We start from the raw sequence: 4660 nt of genomic DNA on the forward strand, positions 1-4660 counted from the left end.
TTACTTTACCCCTAATTGGAAAAGTAGGGGGTTTGTACTCGCTTAATTTTGAATGTGGATTTTTTTTCCCTTTGTAAGTAAGGGACACTCTCCTAGTGCTGATAAAAATAGGACCTTGTCTTCTCTGCCTTATGGCAAAGCAAGCAGGATCTGACATAAGCAATGTTATTGAGTAAGACTTCTGCCTACTGAATTATAGCACACGACAGAGAAGTTTAGAGGTGGCTTAAAACCATTTCTCTTTTAAGGACCTGATGCTTAAATAGAACTTAATAATATACCTAAAAGTATGCTTAAAACAAAGTACTAGAAAATGCAGTGCAATTTGCACCCTCGTTTGGAAACATCTCTGCATATAATAAAAAAAAAATCACATTTGTGGGGGAAATTTACACAACTATATAAAATTGTCTTCTATACAAATAGATAAGAAGTAGCTTAGGAGACATTATTATTGAAACGGATAAAAGCTAGTTATTAAGACTAAAATTCTGGGCATGTTCTGCCCTTGACACAGTTAAGAAATGACTTGGGTTATTGGAGACCCGTTTCTATGAAGACCTGCGAATGACTGACTTGAGTATCACTGTGTTCCTGTCTGAAATTCTTGACTAGTAGTTTCCATTGACCAAGTATCTGGTGACGATTTGGAGCTTAGAGAGAAAATATTTGAAGTAAAGGTGGGGAGTTTTATAGGAAAAAAAAATTATATATAAAGGACCTGGACGCTTTATTAAAAACTCCAAATATATACATATACATTGCATACACACATACATATATACATACATATACTATATGATATGTATAAAATCTAGCCAGGAAATGTATATAAAATCTAAGAAAGAAACGAGAAGAAATTGTAATTGCCTGCAAAAGATCATACACAAAAGTATATCAAAGTCACAATACCTAGAGGATTCTCTTGCAGCAGTGAAAAAGGATTTAGATGTGTTGTATTGAAAGGAGAGAAGGCTAGCACTTCTCTTGACAAGAATGGAAGAGGCCCTTGGGCTTAACAACAGGCATACAGTTAAGGCATTGCCTTCGACTTTGTGGCATCTAACCAGTGTTTTTATATTTTGATTGAGGGAGCCATTATGAGGTTAGCGAGAAACTTGGCACTAGGGAAATTCCGAGGGATCCACAAGGATTACTCCGGCTAAGAATCCAAGCAACAGTGGAGAAGGTACCTTAACTGCAATTCCCCTATAATCAGATTGATGACTACTACCTTAATTGCCATCATAGAACCTACAATCAGTAACTGATGGAAGCAGATGCAGAGATCCACAGCTAAGCACTGGGCTGAGCTCCTGGAGCTCAGCTAAGAGAGGAGGAGCAATATTATGAGCAAAGGGGACAATACCATAATGGGGAGACCAACAGAAGCAAGTGGGAGCTCAGTGACTCTTGACTGACAGCTGGGGAGCCTGCATATGATCAAACTATGCCCTCTGAATGGGGGTGATAGTTATGTGATGTCGGCAGACTGTTGGGTCACTAGCAATGAAAACAGTATTTATCCCTAGTGCATGAACTGACTCTTTGGAGCCCATTCCCTATGGGGGGATACCTTGCTCAGCCTAGATACAGCGGGGAGGGCCTTGGTTGTGCCTCAGTGATGGCCAGACATGGTTGACTCTCCATGGAAAGACTCACTTTCTCTGAGGAGTGAATGGGTGGATGGGGTGGGGAAGGTGAGGGGAGTGAGAGGGAACTGGGATTTATATGTAAAATAGGATATTTTTAAAAAGAAAAAATGAAGGAGACATAAAAAATAGAAAAATAGAAAAGAAAGGGGATTTTGACTAAACATAAAAACAGACATTAAGGAATCTTAGAACTTTAGTATACCCTATAATGTCTGCCTGTGGTCCGTTTTAAAAGGCAGTGTGCTAAGTTGATATTGGGAACAAACCACATATCATTTTGATATCTCATTAAGCCGAATTTGCATCAAATAGTGTCAAATGATGGCTCAGAGTCTCAAAACTCTGTCACTTGATTACTGTGTGATCTTTGGTAATTGGTGAAGCCATGTTCACCATGGCCATGCTCCAAGAAGAGCTGTTCAAACGTCACAAAACCTTTAATTTTGTTGGGCCAAGCTAAAGTGCCATGAATTATTACCTTACACCACCTTCTGAAATGTAGCCATTGCCAGGCTGATTTAGGACCAGAATACAGCGTGCAGGCAAGTTGAGTGTGTAGCCATGGGGACCATGTGCTCATCAGGAGTCTAGCCTAATAGACATGCTGCTTTCCTGTTAGAAGGTTATGAGTTAGTTTTCTGGAGGCAGGCTTGTATTGAGTGTATTCTATTAGCCTCTATAAAGTTGTTTCCATGCGGTGACTTTAGTCTCTGGGCCAGTGTCCAGTTCACTGCTGGGGTCACTAGATTTTTCTTTTGTAGTTTTCGGTGTTACGGTTACTTGAAACTCTCTCGTTAAACTTGGCAGGTCTTTGCTTCATAATAAGGAAAGTCATTTGTACTTTCGTTTATTGACTCAACTAAATGTCTGGAGAATTAAGGAAAACCAAGGAAATCAAAGCCTTCTTCTTCGGATTGCATTAAAACATTGTCAAAATGGTTATGGCTATGCGCAGTGAATTTTAAAGAAGCACTCGCGAGAACATGAATGGTTCTTTTGGCTGGTGTGGGGGCACAGGCTCTTAAATTCAGTCTGATTCTGTGTTGTGTTTTTACTTCAGAAACCGTATTTTAAAGACCGCCTCATGATTTCCCTAGTGTGACAGGTGTCTGAATTTCCATGTCACCTTCATGTGAATTTTGTTGTGAATTTCTTTGCAAACATCAATATGTTCAACTACACTTACTTGAAAATCCTGGTCCCACCATGGAAACAGAGTGAGAGCCAAACCGTATTAGATCCGCCTGCATCGTTCAGCATATATAGTTCAATGTGAAGGGAAAACCTCATTAGTTTTCTAAAGTCCTCACTGTAGTATATGGAAAGTTCTTTTTGCAACCACACAGAAAGTTTTTCTTGTTCCTTTTGTGAATGTAGTACGTTAACTTATCAACAGTAAAGACCGGGAAGGCATAGTATAAGTATTTCTGCACGTGAGCCACAGGCCTAGGTGGAATCCTCGGTGACCATAAGTTTACAATGATACATGCAACATGGTGACAGTTTAAGTGTCATTTCATGTCACATTTGTTTTGAAATAAAACAAAAAGAGTCAGACTTGAGAAAATTCATAACAAAATTACCCTGAGTTCTTTTTTCCCAATCAGAAAAAAATATCCAATTTTAAATATTTATTTTAGGTTTTATTTTTTTCTTTTACTTCTATCTCAAGCATCCCTTGTATGACTCAAACAATCATTTGCAATTATTCTAGATGACAGACTCATGCCCCATTTTTGTCATATTGACATGGTTTTAAATAACACCATATTTTTTTTTCTTGGCAAATCGACTTTGTCTTTAAAGAGATCTTAGGGTCCCACTATGTGTATATGTCTTGTTATACTTATTAGAAGTCATGAGTTTTTAAAAAGACAATATGACATGGATAACAGAATATAAACAGAATGAACAGAAATAATGACAGGTAAAGGAAAATATGGAAAGAAAAAAGAAATAAAAGAGCAGGTCTCAAATTATTCGAGGATATAATATGTGATGTGGTCCTGTGAGCAAGGAAGGTAGAGATGAAAGCCATGGGGGTAAAGGGGAGAAAAATAGAAAGAAGGCATATTTTAGGAAAGGCAGGAATTAATAAAAAATCCAAGGCAGGGAGAAAACAAGATTTATTTTAAAATTCAAGAAGAAATTTGAAATTTTGCAGCGCCTTAAGGATGACTGAACTGCAAAGTAGATAGAAAAAGAGTCACAGTCGCAAAAACGTTGGGTACGGCTGCACGATTCATAACCGCTCCGCTCAGATGATTCCTATGTTTTGGGGAACAGAGGCCTAATCACAACAGAGAGATGTTCCTAGGGTGTCCTTTAGAGTTTGTGTGTTAAGGCAAATGCATCAGAAAGGGAAAGGAAAATGATGAAAGACAGACATGAGTGGCAAAGGCCCAAACCTGAGCTGTGAGCAGGGAAACCGGCCTGTTGTAACGCCAGCCGTCCTGAAGGCTTCGGAGAGCGTCACTGTGATTAAGCAGCCCTCCTGCCGGCACTGTAGGAGTTATAGCCAATAATAATGTATTGACATTTATGTGGTTATGATGCTCTGACCTGAACTCATTTAACTAGTGCCCTGGTAATCGCCGACGGGTTCACATGCGCTGTAATGCCAAGATAAAAATAGCAAAGTTGATTAAATACAGTTAGATGTTAATATAAAATAATAAAGTTAGGTATTTCATATAATGTTGTTCCTGACAATTTGTTTTCCTCATTGAATAAGTGAATGCAATTTATGAAAAAATAGCCCTTCATATTAGTTCCCTAAAGTTAGGCACCATGAATAATTAGTCTTTACTAAGCAGTTATTAAAGCTTCGCTCGAATTGTAAATCAGCTGAAAATGAGGAGCACAGGAGAAAGCAAGATTAGCTTCTGGAACGCTATTTTTGTGCATTTCCAAACTACAGGGTTTCTCGGGTTTTGTATTATTGTTAATGTATTAGATGATTTATTCAAACCATCTCTAACGTTTTCACCCTTCTCCACGCTTGA

General features: G+C 38.4%; 1 non-coding gene across 1 annotated transcript; it reads left to right on the forward strand.

Annotated features, from left to right (window-relative positions):
* The first annotated feature begins 951 nt into the window (after window positions 1-951).
* LOC130866146 (U6atac minor spliceosomal RNA) lies at window positions 952-1078 on the forward strand. Its single transcript, XR_009056321.1, has one exon. It is a non-coding gene; the product is annotated as a U6atac minor spliceosomal RNA (small nuclear RNA).
* The last annotated feature ends 3582 nt before the right edge of the window (window positions 1079-4660 follow it).

The sequence above is a fragment of the Chionomys nivalis genome, chromosome 24 (assembly GCF_950005125.1).
Source record: "Chionomys nivalis chromosome 24, mChiNiv1.1, whole genome shotgun sequence".
NCBI classification, from domain to species: Eukaryota; Metazoa; Chordata; class Mammalia; order Rodentia; family Cricetidae; genus Chionomys; species Chionomys nivalis.